Here is a 21,049-nt window from a genome sequence, read left to right as displayed (position 1 = left end):
TTAAATGAGAAATTGAATGGTAAGACTCATAGGCTCAGAGATACGGGATCACTTCTTGCGATATTAGTAAGTGTCAGTGCAAAAGTTCTGAATTTACAAACGGTTCCTTAAGTCCGAGGTAGTTGTTGCAACATGACCCAAGCAGCTGATCAGTCTCACCCTTGTATGACGCCTCATCGTCATCTGAGATACTACCAATAACAGAAATTTATATATGGTATTTTGAGGCATACAGTCGTGCGTGTAGAGAATATTGCAAGAGGCTAAACAGATATCCTCGAGGTGCATCTGTGCTGATTGTCATCAAGGAGAAGATGTATTAACACGTGAACCACGTGGATTTCCGCGTGAATTTAGGTTTCACCCACAGTCCTAAGACGTACCTGTTAGTAGGGTAATTGGTCATTGTAAATTTTTCTGTTATTAGGCTAGCTTTAGGTAGGTGGGTTGCTGGGCAGTTTGGCTCGTGGGTCTGGAATGACCCGTTCTGTGCTGTATCTCGAAATCAATAAAATTCATTCAACTTTTGCTTGCAGTCCTCAGTCTGTGTCTATCTTCTGGGAGTAGAAGCCAACGTCCAGGCGTGGCATTGTGCAGTAAGTATCTTTGATGATGATGCAACGTCCAGAGCGTTGACTGCTCTGCCTCGGCAGGTAGCAGATAGTCAGAGACACCCTGAAGCTGGCCGGGTTGAACACCCCCGGGTGATCATGAAGACATCAGGTTGCGCAATCTTGCGACCGTTGATTACGTTGCCCAGCTTCTCCAACGTCTGCCTGACATTTGACAAGTTTGCAATGTACTCCACTACAAGGATGATGACTCAATAGATTGTACGAAACTTGGTCATCAGCTGATCCACGTCCGATATGTAGGACTGGAACAGAGCTGCCACATCTGAGAACCGTAATGAGTTAACCATTAACCAGACACCCGTGCCTCTGCCTTTACTTGATGCTGCCGTCTTGTCCATGCAATACTGGCTGTAGTCCTCTGGCTGGAGAGCTGCCAGTCAGGCAACCTTCTTTGCATGCCAATATCTTTCCTGTAATATCACGGACTCCTACAATATTACGCTGCGGCATCTTTTCAAAAAAACTTCCAAAAATACAAATAAACCATCCCAGTGATTCGCCTTTGTGTATCCCGCTTGTTATTTCCTTGACGAATGCCAACAGATTTGTCAGACAAGATTTTCCCCTTAAGGAAACTATACTGACTTTGGCTGACTTTGCCATGTGCCTCCAAGTACCCCGAATCCTTGTTCTTTATAATAGACTCCAACATGTTTTCAGCCACTGACGTCAGGCTAAATGGCCCATAATTTCCTGTTATTCTGAGTTCCTCCCTTCTTGGAAGTATAGAATGACATTGGTAATTTTCTAGTTCTCGAGAACCATTGCAGAAACTAGTAATTTTTGAAGGATCATTCCTAATGCCTCCTCAATCTTTTCAGCAACCCTGGGGTATAGTACATCTGCCCCAATTTACATATCAACCTTAGGAATGTACAGTTTCCCAAGCATATTCTCCTTAATAATATAAACAGCACTGGTTTCTGCTCGCTGACACTCTAGCAATTCTGGCCTACTGCTCGTGTCTTCTACAATACAGACTGACGTAAGGTACAATCTTTCGCCATTTCTTGTCCCCCATTACTAGCATTTTGCAGCCGTCCGACATCCACTGTTGTCTCTCTAATCTTTATACATCTGAAAAAACGTTGTTTCCTCTTTTATATTATTGTCCTGGTTGCCTTCATGTTCAGTCTTTTCTGTTTTAGTTGTTTTTTCGTAGACTGACGTTGATTTAAAAAAAAACTTCTCGATCCCCTACCTTGCCACTAACAGTTTTGCCCTCTCCTTTGCCTTTATGTCTATTTGACTTGCCTTGTCAGCTACGGTTGCCTCATCCTCCCCTTTAAACACTTCTTCATCTTTGGGATGATTCTTTCCTACACCTTCTGAATGGATCCCAGAAAATCCAGATATTGCTGCTCTGCTGTCATTCCTGATAGCTTCGTCTTTCAATGAACTTTAGCCAGCCCCTCTCTCATGCCTCTGTAATTCCTTTTACTCCACTGCAATACTGTTTATATCCGATTTTTGTTGTCTTTTTCAAACTGCAGACGGAGTTTGATCACAGCCGCCAAAGAATTCCTTTGTTGTAAGCTCCCTATAAAACCTAGGTCATTACATAACACCGAATTTCGAATTCCCTAGTGGCTTCATAGTTATAGTCATAGTCATAGGCATACTTTATTGATCCCAGGGGGAAATTGGTTTTCGTTACAGTTGCACCATAAATAATAAATAGTAATAGAACCATAAATAGTTAAATAGTAATACGTAAATTATGCCAGTAAATTATGAAATAAGTCCAGGACCAGCCTCTCGGCACAGGGTGTCTGACCCTCCAAGGGAGGAGTTGTAAAGTTTGATGGCAGACAGGAATGACTTCCTATGACGCTCTGTGCTGCATCTTGGAGGAATGAGTCTCTGGCTGAATGTAATCCTGTGCCCATCCAGTACATTATGTAGTGGATGGGAGACATTGACCAAGATGGCATGCAACTTAGACAGCATCCTCTTTTCAGACACCAACGTGAGAGAGTCCAGTTCCATCCCCACAACATCACTGGCCTTACGAATAAATTTGTTGATTCTGTTGGTGTCTGCTATGCTCAGCCTGCTGCCCCAACACACAACAGCAAACAAGATAGCACTGGCCACCACAGACTCGTAGAACATCTTCAGCATCATCCGGCAGATGTTAAAAAACCTCAGTCTCGTCAGGAAATAGAGACGGCTCTGACCCTTCTTGTAGACAGACTCAGTGTTCTTTGACCAGTCCAGTTTATTGTCAATTCGTATCCCCAGGTATTTGTAATCCTCCACCATGTCCACACTGACCCCCCCGGATGGAAACGGGGGTCACCGGTACCTTAGCTCTCCTGAGGTCTACCACCAGCTCCTTAGTCTTTTTCGCATTAAGCTGCAGATAATTCTGCTCACACCATGTGATAAAGTTTCCTACAGTAGCCCTGTACTCAACTTCATCTCCCTTGCTGGTGCACCCAACTATGGCAGAGTCATCCGAAAACTTCTGAAGATGACAAGACTCTGTGCAGTAGTTGAAGTCCAAGGTGTAAATGGTGAAGAGAAAGGGAGACAAGACAGTCCCCTGTGGAGCCCCAGTGCTGCTGATCACTCTGTCGGACACACAGTGTTGCAAGCACACGTACGGTAGTCTGCCAGTCAGGTAATCAAGAATCCATGACATTGGGAGAGCATCCACCTGCATAACTGTTCGCTTCTCCCCGAGCAGAGCAGGTGGGATGGTGTTGAACGCACTGGAGAAGTCAAAAAGCATGACCCTCACAGTGCTTGCTGGCTTGTGCAGGTGGGCGTAGACACGGTTCAACAGGTAGACGATGGTATCCTCAACTCCGAGTCAGGGCTGGTAGGCGAACTGGAGGGGACTTGGTGTGGCCTGACCATAGCTTCAACCACAAGCTGCTCTTAAATGCCATCTCGTCGGCATTCTATAAATTTTCTCTCTTGGCTACCAGCATCGACCTAATGTTCCCAAACTACCTGCATATTGAAAGCCCCTACGGTTATCCTAACATTACCCTTTTTACATACTTATTATAGAAACATAGAAACATAGAAAATAGGTGCAGGGGTAGGCCATTCGGCCCTTCGAGCCTGCCCCGCCATTTATTATGATCATGGCTGATCATCCAACTCAGAACCCTGCACCAGCCTTCCCTCCATACCCCCTGATCCCCGTAGCCACAAGGGCCATATCTAACTCCCTCTTAAATATAGCCAATGAACTGGCCTCAACTGTTTCCTGTGGCAGAGAATTCCACAGATTCACCACTCTCTGTGTGAAGAAGTTTTTCCTAATCTCGGTCCTAAAAGGTTTCCCCTTTATCCTCAAACTGTGACCCCTCGTTCTGGAGTTCCCCAACATCGGGAACAATCTTCCTGCATCTAGCCTGTCCAATCCCTTTAGGATCTTATACGTTTCAATCAGATCCCCCCTCAATCTTCTAAATTCCAACGAGTACAAGCCCAGTTCATCCAATCTTTCTTCATATGAAAGTCCTGCCATCCCAGGAATCAATCTGGTGAACCTTCTTTGTACTCCCTCTATGGCAAGGATGTCTTTCCTCAGATTAGGGGACCAAAACTGCACACAATACTCCAGGTGTGGTCTCACCAAGGCCTTGTACAACTGCAGTAGTACCTCCCTGCTCCTGTACTCGAATCCTCTCGCTATAAATGCCAGCATACCATTCGCCTTTTTCACCACCTGCTGTACCTGCATGCCCACTTTCAATAACTGGTGTATAATGACACCCAGGTCTCGTTGCACCTCCCCTTTTCCTAATCGGCCACCATTCAGATAATAATCTGTTTTCCTATTTTTGCCACCAAAGTGGATATCTTCACATTTATCCACATTAAATTGGCATGAATTTGCCCACTCACCCAACCTATCCAAGTCACTCTGCATCCTCTTTGCATCTTCCTGAGAGCTAACACTGCCACCCAGCTTCGTGTCATCCGCAAACTTGGAGATGCTGCATTTAATTCCCTCATCCAAGTCATTAATATATATTGTAAACAACTGGGGTCCCAGCACTGAGCCTTGCGGTACCCCACTGGTCACCGCCTGCCATTCTGAAAAGGTCCCGTTTGTTCCCACTCTTTGCTTCCTGTCTGCTAACCAATTCTCTATCCACATCAATACCTTACCCCCAATACCGTGTGCTTTAAGTTTGCACACTAATCTCCTGTGTGGGACCTTGTCAAAAGCCTTTTGAAAATCCAAATATACCACATCCACTGGTTCTCCCCTAACCACTCTACTAGTTATATCCTCAAAAAATTCTATGAGATTCGTCAGACATGATTTTCCTTTCACAAATCCATGCTGACTTTGTCCGATCATTTCACCGCTTTCCAAATGTGCTGTTATCACATCTTTGATAACTGACTCCAGCAGTTTCCCCACCACCGACGTTAGGCTAACCGGTCTATAATTCCCCGGTTTCTCTCTCCCTCCTTTTTTAAAAATTGGGGTTACATTAGCCACCCTCCAATCCTCAGGAACTAGTCCAGAATCAAACGAGTTTTGAAAAATTATCACTAATGCATCCACTATTTCTTGGGCTACTTCCTTAAAGACTCTGGGATGCAGACCATCTGGCCCTGGGGATTTATCTGCCTTCAATCCTATATTTCCTATTGCAATTTGTGACCCATATCCTGGCTACTGGTTCCTCAGGTTGTCATTGCACGGGGTGGTAGTGGGGATAAACTCCCACCACCTATAAGGTGTTCCAAATGGCGAGCGTCTCTAACAGCCTCTGACAACCAAGTCCATCTCTTGTTCTTCACGTGTAGCTTAGCGACTAGCCCCGCCGGAACTGCATCTACTGATAAGAGAAGGGTCAAAGGCAGACACTGGTGCATCAAAACCAGTTGCGTCTGGCAGATGGGGTTCGTCAGCCTTGGACGGCAGCTCGCCTAGGAGAAGGAAAACTCTGATAGGAAAAGCTTCGGGAGTAAACCCCAAGGAAGAAATCCAGAGTTGGAGTCCCTAAGGCAGCTTGATGTTGTTTACAACTTCACTCTGGCATCCTCTGCGATGACACGGGTGCCAAACGGTATCGGCGCTTGTCCTTCCCTTCGACTACATCAGTGACTTGGAAAGAGGGAACCTGCTGCATGGGGAACAGCGGGTTCTTCAAATCTTCCCGCCCAGGCTTGAGTCCTGGAGAGGACACAGTCCTCCAGAGGCGCAAGCCCAAGATTCTCTGGCATCGTCGGCAGCCTATTCTCTTGGCTCATGTTCGTAGGGATCTATATATATTTCCCTTCAGTGTTTTTCACACTGGCATTTTCTTCACTCTACCCAAAGAGAATCTTCACCTTCAGATCCTCCATTAGCTCTTTGTAAAGATTTGATTTAATCCTTTATCAATAGAGCCGCTGCACCCCCCTGCCTACTTGCCCATCCTTTCGTTATAACGTGTTAAGCCTCCAATTAATATCTCCCTTCAGCCACGATTCAGCGATGCCCACAACGATATAACCAACATCCACCTAGGCTAAAAGGGTGTATGGGGTGTCAGGGAGGGGTAGCACCTCTGGTGGGGAAACATATTGCGTCCTTTTCAGTGCGGTTAGTCTACCTTTGGTCCCCACCTGGCACTCAGCTCTCGCTTGTGGCTCCCCGTAGCTGTTTGCATGCGACAGCGGCCACACCCCGGGCAACGGCTTCGACAAGCCGGCTAAACCAGGTGAGGGTAGCCGACGGGTCTCAAACACTCGGTGACATAGGGAGTTGTCTATCTCAGCATGTGAAGACAGACTCCGGCGGATTGAGCGGACGAGACCCATGGAAGTTCCAACGGTCAAGAAGGCGGTCTCTGCAAGCGTCGTGGAACGTGTAGAGCAGGACAAGACACGTAAGATGTCCTGGTCATCCACTGCACCTAGTCCCATCTCCAGCCGTCTCAACTCTGTCTTTCCACTGGATCCAGATGGGAATTGGGAAGAGAGAGTGGGGCTGACGCTGCGCAACTCTCCCTCACTTAAATCCAAATGATGTCGAGGTCCTCATCACGTCAACGATAGACGAACAACAAGACGCTAAAAGATCACCTATCATATTCGTATACTGCGTGCATTCAAATATAACACCTTCACTGCTCCATATTGATTTTGGCCCCTGTTACACTGTCACCCATCCCACTGACAGCAATTTTGCCATACAATCTGCCTGTCCTTCCTTACAGCTGCACTGCCCTCTGCATCCAGTTGTGTACCAACAGTTGCATAAGCAGCCCTGTTACTCCTGTTCCCAACATCCTGCCAGATACGTTTAAACCCAGCTCTAACAATCCTGCCGCAAAGATATTGGTTCCCTTCGGGTTCACATGTTCCCTTTAGTATAGTTCATACATTCCCTATTAGAGATCTCAATGATCCAGAAATCTGAATACCTGCGCCCTGTACCAAATCGTCAGTCACGCATTCAGCTGTCAAATCACCCGATCCGAGACATCTTTCACCGTGGCAATTGGCAAGCAACATTCAATCTGCGTGCGTCTTTCACGTTCACAGAATATGCTGTCTGCTCGCTTAAGTTTTGCAATCCCGCATCATTAATGCACACCTCTTCTCTCCCTCCTTTCTGAACCACAGAAACAAACAGTGCCAGAGATCAGGTCGCAGCGAAGTGCCCCTGGTAGCTCGTCTGCCCCCACCAGCAGCAGCCAAAGCGGTATAATTATTGAGGGGAGCGGCCACATGGGTACTCTACACTGACTGTCTATTTCATTTCCCACTCCTGACGGACACGCAGGTTTCTGCTTCGAAGGTGACTACCTCCGTGTAGCCCCTATCGATCACCTCCTCATTTTCCCCTGTGAACCCAAGCTTATTTTCTACCTCGCGCTGCGTTACCATCGAAGGACCTCTCGGAATGACTGCAGCCCACCGCTGTAAAGCAGAGTTGGCAACAGTTCCTGATGTCCTTCATGTTCTGTAATCTTGCTCTTCAGTCTTCAATTTTATTTTCCAGTGAAGGTATGGAGCTAGGAGGATGGTAGGCAACCACTCTCTCCTTTAGCACCTCCTTAGCCGTGTATCAAACTGTATTATTCTTCTACGTCACTCCCCGGTAGAACGTGATACAGATACAGATCACGAATCACCACCCTGCAGGTTTTCTCCTTTAATTTAGCACCCAATTCCCGAAACCCACTTTGCAGGACCTCGGCCCCGCCATCTCATTGGAAGCAACGTGGGAACGACATTTGCCCGCCTTCCACCTGCAGAATATTATGGACTCGATCTACGTTGTCGGCGACCCTGCAAACTCGCCGGCAACATGCCATCCGAGAATCTAGTTGTCGAACACAGAACCTCCTGTCAGCTCCCCTAACCAATTAATCGCATATCACTCCTTCCACTTTCTATCACAGAACCAGACTTAAGTGCCAGACGCCGATCGGTTTCGGCTTTCCTCTGCGAGGCCACCCTGCCCCTTCGCAAACAGTATCCAAAGGGTGAAATCTACTACTGAGGGGATCTGCCTTAGGCGTACCTCAACTAGGCTGCCTATATCCTTTCCCTTTTGTAAGGGTCACCATTTACCGCTGTCCCGTACCTTCGGTATACCTACCTCCCTGTATCACTTGTCAATCAACCTCGCAAGCCTCCTGAACAATCCAGAGTTTGTTCATCGTGCTCTATCTCCAGTAGTGAAACACCGCCTGAATGAAGCTGCAGGTTTAGTCTGGGATCTACTCTTCCCACAACCCAGAAGAGGAGCACCTCACTAACCTGACATTGTTTTCCATTGCTCTGACAGTGCAACAAGAAAGTCACAAAATAGAATCATATGTTAGCCTCCTATCTCGCCTTATTCAGAAAGTCAGAAGGCATGGGATCCAGGGAAGTTTGGCCAGGTGGATTCAAAATTGGCTTGCCTGCAGAGGGCAGAGGGTCGTGGTGGAGGGAGTACATTCGGATTGGAGGATTATGACTAGTGGTGTCCCAAAAGGATCTGTTCTGGGACCTCTACTTTTCGTGATTTATATTAACGACCTGGAAGTGGGGGTAGAAGGGTGGGTTGGCAAGTTTGGAGACGACACATTGTTTGGTGGTGTTGTGGATAGTGTAGAGAATTGTCGAAGATTGCAGAGGGACATTGATAGGATGCAGAAGTGGGCTGAGAAGTGGCAGATGGATTTCAACCCGGAGAAGTGTGAGGTGGTACACTTCGGAAGGACAAACTCCAAGGCAGAGTACAAAGTTAATGGCAGGATACTTGGTAGTGTAGAGGAGCAGAGGGATCTGGGGGTACATGTCCACAAATCCCTGAAAGTTGACTCACAGGTGGATAGGGTAGTTAAGAAAGCTTATGGGGTATTAGCTTTCATAAGTCGAGGGATTGCATTTAAGAGTCGCGATGTAATGATGCATCTCTATAAAACTCTGGTTAGGACACACTTGGAGTACTGTGTCCAGTGCTGGTCGCCTCACTATAGGAAGGATGTGGAAGCATTGGAAAGGGTACAGAGGAGATTTACCAGGATGCTGCCTGGTTTAGAGAGTATGGATTATGATCAGAGATTAAGGGAGCTAGGGCTTTACTCTTTGGAGAGAAGGAGGATGAGAAGAGACATGATAGAGGTGTACAAGATAATAAGAGGAATAGATAGAGTGTATAGCCAGCGCCGCTTCCCCAGGGCACCACTGCTCAATACAGGAGGACATGGCTTTACGGTAAGGGGTGCGAAGTTCAAGGGGGATATTAGGGGAAGGTTTTTCACTCAGAGAGTGGTTGGTGCGTGGAATGCACTGCCTGAGTCAGTGGTGGAGGCAGATACACTAGTGAAGTTTAAGAGACTACTAGACCGGTATATGAAGGAATTTAAGGTGGGGGCTTATGTGGGAGGCAGGGTTTGAGGGTCGGCACAACATTGTGGGCCGAAGCGCCTGTACTGTGCTGTACTGTTCTATGTTCTATGTTCTATGTTTAAAAGCACTTGAGCGAAGCCTCAGCTCGTAACTCACAACATGACCGCGCCCATAATGGCCTCTTTCAAGTGTCCAATTGATCTTCATTTCCGACAGTCCCATCCGTTTTTTAAATCTGGCGCTTATTCGCTGTAAGCAACCGTTCGCGCGATCAGAAGAACTGCAGAAATGTTTTCACCACGGGAACTGCTTCGCGGAACGACTTCAGAATGTTATTCCATTCAGAGATATTAACTGGGTTTTCTTGAAATAAGGGGAAATGCAGCATCTAAGTAACGGAGGAGCATTAGTAGATTCACGTTGATTCTGCTGCAAATATTAATTTATTTCCTGCGGAATGTATTTACTAAGGAAACTGGCATGAAGTCTATGGAGTTAAAGGAAACAAGTAGTGAGACCATAGAAACTGTACAGATTGCAAACAGGAGGTGCTTGCTGTCTTGAGGAAAATTAAAGTGGATAAATCCCCGGGACCTGACAGGGTGTTCCCTCGGACCTTGAAGGAGACTAGTGTTGAAATTGCAGGGGCCCTGGCAGAAATATTTAAAATGTCGCTGCCTACAGGTGAGGTGCCAGAGGATTGGAGAGTGGCTCATGTTGTTCCGTTGTTTAAAAAAGGATCGAAAAGTAATCCGGGAAATTATAGGCCGGGAAGTTTAACGTCGGTAGTAGGTAAGTTATTGGAGGGAGTACTAAGAGACAGAATCTACAAGCATTTGGATAGACAGGGACTTATTAGGGAGAGTCAACATGGCTTTGTGCGTGGTAGGTCATGTTTAACCAATCTTTCTTTTTCAATCTTTTTATTAATTTCAGAATACAGAAACAAAACATTGCAATAATACAGATAATAGGAGATGCATTGTTACACTTAAAAAAAAAGTAATTGCAAAACCAAATAGTGGATATTAACAAAACTCCCATACATGTAGAAGTGATCACGGATAATATAAAGCAAAAAAGGAAAAAAAAAAGAAAAAAAACCCATCCCAAAAGAAAGAAAAATAATCAACTAAACTAAACTAAAAGACTTGGGCAAAACTAACAACTTAAAAATGGAAAAGAAGAAAACCTCAGTGTTGGCGATTCCATTCCCCTCCAACAACAGTACAGAGAAATAAAACAAGTTTGGAAATGATCAAATTACATCAAATGAAAATGCTGAATAAATGGCCTCCAAATTTTTTCGAACTTAATAGAAGGGTCATAAACTGCACTTCTAATTTTCTCCAGATTCAAACACACCATAGTTTGTGAAAACCGATGAAATACAGTAGGAGGGTTGATCTCTTTCCAATTCAACAAAATGGACCTTCTAGCTATTAAAGTAAGAAATGCAATCATCCTTCGTGATAAAGAGGTTAAATTATTTAAGTCTATCATTGGTAGTCCAAAGATAGCAGTAATTGGATGAGGTTGTAAGTCTATATTTAGGACCGTTGAAATAATATCCAAAATATCTTTTCAATATTTCTCCAACAAGGGACATGACCAAAACATGTGAGTTAAAGAAGCAATCTCAGAATGGCATCTGTCACATATTGGGTTAATATAAGAGTAATAACGAGATAGTTTATCTTTGGACATATGAGCCCTGTGGACTACTTTAAACTGTATCAACTTATGTTTAGCACATACAGAGGATGAATTCACCAACTGAAGAATTTTTTCCCATTTTTCAGTCGGTATATTAATCTCAAGTTCTCTTTCCTAGTCAGCTTTAATTTTATTAGAGGCATCAGGACATAAATGCATAATTATATTATATATAATTGCTATTACACCTTTCTGAGAAAGATTTAAGTCTAAAATTTTTTCCAAGGTGTCCATTGGATATGGGTGTGGAAAATTAGGAGAGACAGTAATTAAAAAGTTTCTAATCTGTAGATATCTAAAAAAGTGAGATCTGGGTAAGTTATATTTATTAGAGAGTTGATCAAAAGACATAAAACAGTTATCCAACAATAAATCGCGAAAAGATATTATACCTTTGGTTTTCCAATCAAAGTAAGCTTGATCCATCGTGGAAGGTTGAAAAAGAAAATTTGATATAATGGGACTTGCTAGAATGAATTGATTAAACCCAAAAAATCTTCGGAATTGAAACCATATACGTAAAGTATGTTTAACTATTGGGTTATTCATTTGTTTATATGACTTAAAAGAAGTAAAAGGAAGTAAAGTTCCTAAAACCGAACCCAAGGAAAACCCTTGTAATGAATTAGATTCAAGATTTACCCAATGAGGGTTTAAGGATGCGTCCAAATCTTGTAGCCAAAATTTTAAATATCGAATATTAATTGCCCAATAATAGAATCTAAAATTTGGGAGGGCGAGCCCCCCCTCCTTTTTGGATTTCTGTAGGTATCGTTTACCTAACCTAGGATTTTTATTCTGCCAAATATATGAGGAAATTTTTGAATCTACGTTATCAAAAAAAGATTTGGGGATAAAAATTGGAACCGATTGGAATATATACAAAAATTTAGGCAAAATGATCATCTTAATAGCATTAATCCGACCAATCAAAGACAAAGAGATTGGGGACCATTTGGTAAATAAAAGGTTAATCTGATCAATTAAAGGTAAAAAATTAGCTTTAAATAAATCTTTATACTTTTTGGTAATTGTTATCCCTAAGTATATAAATGAATCAGTAACCAACTTAAATGGTAAACGTCCATAAATAGGTACATGCTTATTTAAAGGGAATAATTCACTCTTACTAAGATTCAATTTGTAACCAGAGAAGTTACTAAATTGAGCTAACAGATCTAAGATAGCAGGAATTGACTTCTTCGGGTTAGAGATATATAACAACAAATTATCTGCATATAATGATAATTTATGTATTTCGTTTCCACGGGTAATACCAACAATATTTGGCGAGTCACGGATAGCAATTGCTAAAGGTTCAAGAGCAATATTGAATAGTAAAGGACTAAGAGGGCAACCTTGCCTAGTACCACGAAAAAGACGAAAAAATGGAGATCTATAATTATTTGTACAAACCGAGGCTACCAGGGAGTAATATAACAATTTAATCCAAGATATAAATGTCAAATTAAAATTAAATTTCTCAAGAACATTAAATAAATAAGGCCATTCAACTCTGTCAAAGGCTTTCTCAGCATCTAATGAGATAATACATTCCGGGGCAGTAAGTGAGGGGGTGTAAACAATATTCATTAACCTCCTAATATTAAAGGATGAATAGCGATTTTTAATAAATCCAGTTTGATCCATGGAAATAATTTGAGGTAACACCTTCTCCAGTCTAGTAGCTAGAATTTTTGAAAAAATTTTTGAATCTACATTCAGAAGAGATATCGGTCTGTATGATGCACAATCCGTAGGATCTTTATTCTTTTTAAGAATTAAGGAAATAGAGGCTTCATAAAACGATTGTGGTAATTTACCTAAACTAATTGCTTCCTTAAATATTCTAGACAACTTAGAAGAAAGAATGGAGGAAAAAAATTTAAAAAGTTCCACTGTAAACCCATCGGGACCGGGTGCTTTACCGAAATTCAATGATGAGATTGCAGTTATTATTTCTTCCTCTGAAATGGAAGTTTCTAATGATAGGCAATCTTCGGGAGATAGTTTCAGAAAACTCAATTTACTTAAAAAATTATGCATGAAATTAGAATCATGAGGAAAATCAGAGTGATATAAAGAGGTATAAACTTCTTGAAAAGTTTGGTTTATCCCAACATGATCAACTGTGAAAGTATCATCCTGTTTGCGGATCTTAGTAATTTGACATTTAACCGAATCAAATTTCAATTGGTTAGCCAGTAATTTACCCGATTTATCACTATGAATATAAAAATCACTTCTAGTTCTCATTAATTGATTTTCGATCAAGGATGTTAATAATAAGCTATGTTCCAATTGGAGTTCAACTCTGTGTTTGTACAGCTCCTTGCTAGGAGAAATGGCATATTTTTTATCGACTTCTTTAATTTTATCAACCAGCAGAAGTATTTCATTGTTAATACGTCTTTTCAAACCAGCCGAATAGGAAATAATCTGACCATGCATATAAGCTTTAAAGGCGTCCCAAACAGTTCCGTTGGAAACTTCTTCCACAGTATTAGTTGAAAAGAAGAAATCAATCTGCTCCTTTATAAATTTGACAAAGTCCTGATCTTGAAGCAAAATAGGGTTAAATCGCCATTGTTTAGTAATACAAAAGGTATCCATTAACTTGATGGAAAGTTTCAATGGAGCATAATCTGAAATAGCAATAATGTCATAGTTACAATCAACTACATATGGAATCAAACGAGAGTCAATCAGGAAATAATCAACTCGGGAAAAAGAACGATGTACATGTGAAAAAAAGGAGAATTCCTTATCATTTGGATGTAGAAATCTTCAAATTTCTGAAATCCCAGCATCCAACATAAAAGAGTTAATAATAGTAGCCGACTTATTCTGTAAAGCCGGACTACTTATGGATCTATCCAACATGGGATTCAAACATAAATTAAAATCACCGCCCATTATCAACATATACTCGTTTAAATTAGGAAAGGAGGTGAGTAAGTGTTTAAAGAATTCAGGATAATCCACATTCGGAGCGTAAACGTTAACCATAGCGAACTTTTTATTAAAAAGTACCCCCGTAATTAACAGAAATCTGCCATTAGGATCTGAAATAATGTCTTGATGAATAAATGCAACTGAGGGATCAATAAAAATTGAAACGCCTTTAATGTTTAACCAATCTATTGGAGTTTTTCGAGGAGGTTACCAGGAAAGTGGATGAAGGGAAGGCAGTGGATATTGTCTACATGGACTACAGTAAGGCCTTTGGCAAGGTCCCGCATGGGAGGTTAGTTAGGAAAATTCAGTCGCTAGGTATACATGGAGAGGTGGTAAATTGGATTAGATATTGGCTCAATGGTAGACGCCAAAGAGTGGTAGTAGAGAATTGCTTCTCCGAGTGGAGGCCTGTGACTAGTGGTGTGCCACAGGGATCAGTGCTGGGTCTGTTGTTAATTGTCATCTATATCAATGATCTGGATGATGATGTGATGAATTGGATCAGCAAATTTGCTGATGATACAAAGATTGGAAGTGTAGTAGACAGTGAGGAAGGTTTTCAGAGCCTGCAGAGGGACTTGGACCAGCTGGAAAAATGGGCTGAAAACTGGCAGATGGAGTTTAATACAGACAAGTGTGAGGTATTGCATGTTGGAAGGACAAACCAAGGTAGAACATACAGGGTTAATGGTAAGGCACTGTGGAGTGCAGTAGAACAGAGAGATCTGGGAATACAGATACAAAGTCCCCTAAAAGTGGCGTCACAGGTAGATAGGATTGTAAAGAGAGCTTTTGGTACAATGGCCTTTATTAATCAAAGTATTGAGTATAAGAGCTGGAATGTTATGATGAGGTTGTAGAAGGCATTGGTGAGGCCGAATCTGGAGGATTGTATTCAGTTTTGGTCACCAAATTACAGGAAGGATATAAATAAGGTTGAAAGAGTGCAGAGAAGGTTTACAAGGATGTTGCCGGGTCTTGAGAAACTCAGTTACAGAGAAAGGTTGAATAGGTTAGAATTTTATTACCTGGAGCGTAGAAGAATGAGGGGGGATTTGATAGAGCTGTATGAAATTATGATGGGTATAGATAGAGTGAATGCAAGCAGGCTTTTTCCACTGAGGCAAGGGCAGAAAAAAAACAGAGGACATGGGTTAAGGGTGAGGGGGGGAAAAGTTTAAAGGGAACATTGGGGGGGGGGCTTCTTCACGCAGAGAGTGGTGGGAGTATCGAATGAGCTGCCAGACAAGGTGGTAAATGCGGGTTCTTTTTTAATATTTAAGAATAAATTGGACCAATAAATGGATGGGAGGTGTATGGAGGGATATGGTCCGTGTGCAGGGCAGTGGGACTAGGCAGAAAATGGTTCTGCACAGCAAGAAGGGCCAAAAGGCCTGTTTCTGTGCTGTCGTTTTTCTATATGGTTTCTATGGAATTTGCAAGTAATGCCGAATTCTACCGTCGGCGTGCAGGAAGCTGTTGCAGCCACTGTGCACCCAGGCAAAACTGCTCACGGGATCTTCCACGGAGAGCTGCTGGTCCCTTAGAAGCTCGGCCCCGCGACGCCCTCGAGAGGAGGGGAAAGCCAAGCGACTTTTTCTGTTCAGACTGAAAAATGCTGCCTCGTCATCTGAAGTTCTTGCCGTCCAGCATTCTGTGAAACATTATATAAGACTTGTTGTTTCAGCTGGCTGAGAACTGTGGGAATCCTTTTGACTCTTCCTCCGTGAAAGAATGAAAGTGAGGTTGTTTTACATGTTACATCCTGGTGAAGATTTTTACTGCTTTGCTGTAGGTATTTCATTTTAGCAGTTCTCTAAGAGCAGCCTGTTCTGCTCTCAGCCTGTTTTGGTTAGAGCTGAGATCAGAAGCTTTGCTATTAAAATTCGCAATGTGGCTTCAGCCAATGAGGAACGCGAGCTGGGATGTCTCCGGTGGGCGGGAGGTGGGAGAAGACAGGAAGGAAGATGACTGAGAATGCCGTACCTGTTGCACAAGGTGCTTTGTGCAGATGAATGGGTTCCAGAAGGAAGAACCAATACTCCCGTGGGAGACCAGTTTGTTCGAGATGGATTTCGAGCGACGTTCGGAGATGTTGTATGCTTTCTCGCAGACCGAGGGTCTAGCGCGTGAGTGACAGACAAGTTGAAGATGAGCTCTAACTTAAGTACACATTTGACTGTTTCAAAGTAAAGGGCCCCTTTTAATAACAATTTTCTTAAATTAGCTTTCTGAAATATATTTCTTTCCCCTTGCATGTAGTATACGATCTGTTATTTCTTACCGGGGCTAGTAAATCTCACAACATTGACACAAACCAGGGGTTGGGTGGGCGAGACACCCCAATCTCGCAGATTTTGAGGGACCAAAGTTGTATACACTCTCGAAGCCGGATAAAGGTGTGTTTATCGCCGCGGAATCCAGCGGCTGTTAATGAGGGGCTAATGAGCCGGTTTTCCAGAGACAGCAGGTAGAAGGGTTTCATATAGAAACTGCAAATTTCTGTTCCATGATTTTATCTTGTTGCACTAAAGAACGCGCCCGTGAGCTTTATAGAACATAGAACATAGAAAATCTCCAGCATATTACAGGCCCTTCGGCCCACAATGTTGTGCCGACCATGTAACCTACTCAAGGAGCGTCACAATGGGGTGGGGGGCGCGCTGGTTGCGGACCCAAATGCAAGACACATACACTGAAGTACGAGGAGCAGGACTTGACCACAGTAGGGACCTGTCAGGATACAGACAAGGAGCAGGGACAAGAACGCAGACTTAGGCTAGGACATGGACTAGACAGGGAACCCGGAAAAGGAACTATGAATTAGGAGCCTCGGCTTGGGAAAGCGGGATCAGGACTAGAAACCATGAACTGAGAGCCTGTGCTTGGACTCCGAGCCAGAGAGTGGAGAAGGACCCAGAACCTTGGTCTTGCCTCGGCCTCGGACCCCAGAACTAGGCAAGGAGATGATGTGGCTACAGGACGGCACGTGGCTTGGGTCTAGAGGCTTGGCGCTGCAGACTGGGGTCTAGAGGCTTGAGGCTGGGGTCTTGAGTCTTGAGGCTTCAGGCTGGACGCTGGGGTCTTGAGGCTTGAAGCTGGGGTCTTGAGTCTTGAGGCTTGAAGCTGGGGTCTTGGGTCTTGAGGCTTGAAGCTGGACGCTGGGGTCTTGAGGTTTGAGGCTGGACGCTGGGATCTTGAAATGCGGAGGCTGATAACTCGGAGGCTAGAGCTTGGAGACAGAATGGGAATTGAACATCAACATAGAGCCGGGAATCAACTTTATCTCCAAACCAAGGTGGGATAGGTCCATCCGTCGGGTAACGGCAGAACGGCCGGACTTACCAAACAGAGGCAAAGACAAGAGAAGGATGTCTCCCCGCAGGGCAACCGCAGAACGGCCTGGCTTACCCCACGGAGGCGAGGACAAGTGTAGACAAACACCGAAGAACGACAGACAGATCCATCTCTGCATCGGGATTGCACCGAGTCGCAGTTACGGCCGGCAACCTCGGCTGGCTACGGAAACAGCGGATCCCTACCTAGATCGGAGTGGCTGACGGCCACTCAGCTAGCCCGGGAAACCGCCGAATCCATGCCGCAAAGACAGCTCCGACTACGGAGAGCAAGGCTCCATGAAACGATTGGTCTCCAACGCGGCCTAAAGATGGCAAGTCGCCGCTCTAGCCTTCCACTGGCAGGTTGCTCCCAGGGGATCTTGACAAGACAAAGCAGCAGCCCACACTCGAAGCCAAGGCTACTTATATTCCAAACCCCAAGATGGGAATCAGGTGCCTATGATTAACTCAACCAAAACAAGGGACAGCTGAAGACTCGGAGTCCTGAGTCCACAGACCGGACCGTGAACCGGAATGCGGACTTTACGGACCAGACCATGACAAGGAGTGCCTAGAATTTCCCTACCGCATAGCCTTCTATTTTTCTAAGTTCCATGTACCATTCTATGAGTCTCCTAAAAGACTCTATCGTATCGCCTCTACCACCTTCGCTGGCAGTGAATTCCATTGCACCCACCACTCTCTGCGTGGAAAAACTTACCCCTGATATCCCCCTTGTACCTACTGCCAAACATCTTGAAACTATATCCCTCGTGTTAGCATTTTAGCCCTGGGAAAAAGCCTCTGGCTGTCCACACGATGAAATACCTCTTATTGTCCTATACACCTCTCTCGGGTCGCCTCTCATCCTCTGTCACTCCAAGGAGAAAATGCCAAGAAATAGCCGGCGTGTTGGCCTTCGACTGATAAATGATCAAGTAATAATAAAAAGGTTGTGGGTTTGGGTCCCACCAGAGACGTTTCCTTTCCCTATGCATTCGCTACAATGCTAAACACGGTCAGAGTCTGAGTGGATTATGACATTGCCTAATGGTGGAGAATCTAGCAACCCAGGACATGGTTTGAAAACATCGAGTCGCAGCTAAAAGATCACAGTAAATTTATTATGAAAGTGTGTTTGTGTGTGTGTGTGTGTGTATATATATATATATATATATATATATATATCTCCAGAATAAATTGTATATCACTGTATACAATCCTGAGATTCATTTTGTTGCCAGCAAAATCAATAAACCCGCAATCGGAAAATAACCATAAGAAAATCAGTGAAAGACTCCACCAGAATGGGTTTTCAACCACTGCAACAGACAACAAACTGCAAATATAAAAAGAAAGAAATACTAAAAATAAATAACTAAGAAACAAATTTCGATAAGATGAGATGAAGAGTCATTGAAAGTGAATCCATATGCGGGAGAACATATCAATGTTCAGTGACGTTACCTCCTTCGGTACAAGAGCCTAATGCGAACATGCCAATCAGATGATTGCATTTCTCCTCAACACTTCGTCGTCCGTGAAATTGATCGGGGAAATTGCGAAGGGACAGCGTTGGTAAATAGCCAATAAATTATTAAGAAAAAGAAGGCGATATGTTAACAAGATTCGTGGAAATTAGGAGTTCGACAGACAATCTGATCAGCATTGACCTTATTGAATGACAGAACTGAGTACTCTTCTTATTGTTGATGTTTAAAACTGTTCGCGTTTTCTATATTTCAGGAAACAACGCCACAGTTCAACTCGAAATTTGTCGACTCAGAAACACGTATAAGTACGCAGTTTCCCTGGTATTTAATCCCAGCCTAAACCCTGATTGAAGATGATGATCCTTATTATTATTTAAAATGAATCCCGGACTCCGAAGACAACCGGAAAAAGACTGCTGATATAACAGTTCCATGTGCGTGGCAACTGCAAGTCAATACTATATAATCTTAAAGCAGCTTCAGAACAAACTTTTTCAGCTGATTTTGGAGGTTTGTGTTTGTATATTAGATGTGCGTTAAATATCCTACAGAGGGCTGAGCGTAGATATTGTAGAACTGTTGCCAAAGTGAGCGTTATAATTTGCAATGTCAGGCTGCGACCGCTGGTACTTCTGCATGAAATGAAAACCTAGTACAATTTGGTGTACACCTGCAAAGGTTGCAGAACGTGGAGCGTCGGTAGATAACTTGACTGTTCGCTTCCGCTAGAAATGTGAACCTTTAAACCATGTGCATACTGAGAATATTCACGATAATTAGCGTCCTTGCACTGATATCTGGAATGTCATTATCTGCCACCCGGCGGTTTGAAGAGGCAACACTACTCTCTCCACTCTACTTAAAAAAATATATTGAATGGGTTGAAAACTCGAAAATACATCAAGCTTCAAGCACATAATTGGGAGTTGTTTCAAAGCATACGCCAACTGTATAACACATGCAAGATGTACATGATCAGTAATTCAGGTCATTGTGTAATAGACTGAAAAATTAGTAGTGTGGCCGAGCGGTCTAAGGCGCTGGATTGAGGCTCCAGTCTCCAAGAAGGCGTGGGTCCGAATCCCACCATTACCATTTGTATTTTTTTCTCAAGGGCTTTGATTGTTAGTATTAAAATGCATTTCGAAATGCATTTGCAGAACAAAATTATAGAATCACAGATCATCATGGTGACGATCTAGTATTGTTGTCCTGTTGAACGATGTCACTGTGGAGCTGCAGAGCGCTGCAGATTGGCCGTGGGGATGCTGTGGACGTGAGGAGTTTGTGGCCTCTATTTATTGAAGGTAGTGGATGTTAAATTATTTAAGATCTATATGTACTTTTGCTCCTTCTGTAACACTGTCTCTCTGTTTCTTCAAATATGCAGCGAATTAGTCGGAATTGGATTGAAAAGAGCTTTGAAAAGCGGTGTAAAATCGTTTCTCGGTAAGACCACGGCCAGATCATAAAGTCGATCACAGCCGCATTTTGCAAACGATTGTCACCATAAACTAAAACCGCGGCGCAAAACCGTCATAAAAACATAAACAAGCTAACAAAAAGTGTCATCCATTTGAACCGAGGCCCGTTTCTTGCTCAACAGACAGCACCAGACCTGCAACGTTGATATCTACTGTAGTATTGTTCCTTTTGGGACGTTGCTCTTCGTCATTTGTAATTTGCTGTGTATTTCACGGTGTTTCTGAAATCTTGGTTCTTCCCATGGCAATTAAATGCTTCACTGAGAGTTGAACCCAGCATCTGCCGTTTACTAGTCAGGCGCTTTGACCAGCTAAGCCACGGAGTTCTCCCACTACCCTAGAAGCTAACTTGATGAGTTTTCACTTGTAATATCGTACTCTCCTCATCACCAAGTGAGAGAAATGTTTCAGATTCAGAAAGTATAGATGAGATAAAAAAGTAGACCGCATTTAGGGACTTACTCAAATAGTCTGCATGCATAAATATACATAGAAGCATAGAAACATAGAAAATAGGTGCAGGAGTAGGCCATTCGGCCCTTCGAGCCTGCACCGCCATTTATTATGATCATAGCTGATCATCCAACTCAGAACCCCGCCCCAGCCTTCCC

The 21,049-nt window shown here is 43.5% G+C and overlaps 1 non-coding gene across 1 annotated transcript; it reads left to right on the top strand.

Moving 5' to 3' along the window:
- The first annotated feature begins 19,967 nt into the window (after nucleotides 1-19,967).
- On the top strand, nucleotides 19,968-20,049 carry trnal-gag (transfer RNA leucine (anticodon GAG)). The gene has a single exon. It is a non-coding gene; the product is annotated as a tRNA-Leu (tRNA).
- The last annotated feature ends 1,000 nt before the right edge of the window (nucleotides 20,050-21,049 follow it).

Source organism: Mobula birostris, chromosome 3, assembly GCF_030028105.1.
Source record: "Mobula birostris isolate sMobBir1 chromosome 3, sMobBir1.hap1, whole genome shotgun sequence".
In the NCBI taxonomy this organism is placed as follows: Eukaryota; Metazoa; Chordata; class Chondrichthyes; order Myliobatiformes; family Myliobatidae; genus Mobula; species Mobula birostris.
The sequence above is the reverse complement of the archived record's forward strand: the minus strand, read 5'-3'. Positions and strand labels throughout refer to the sequence as shown.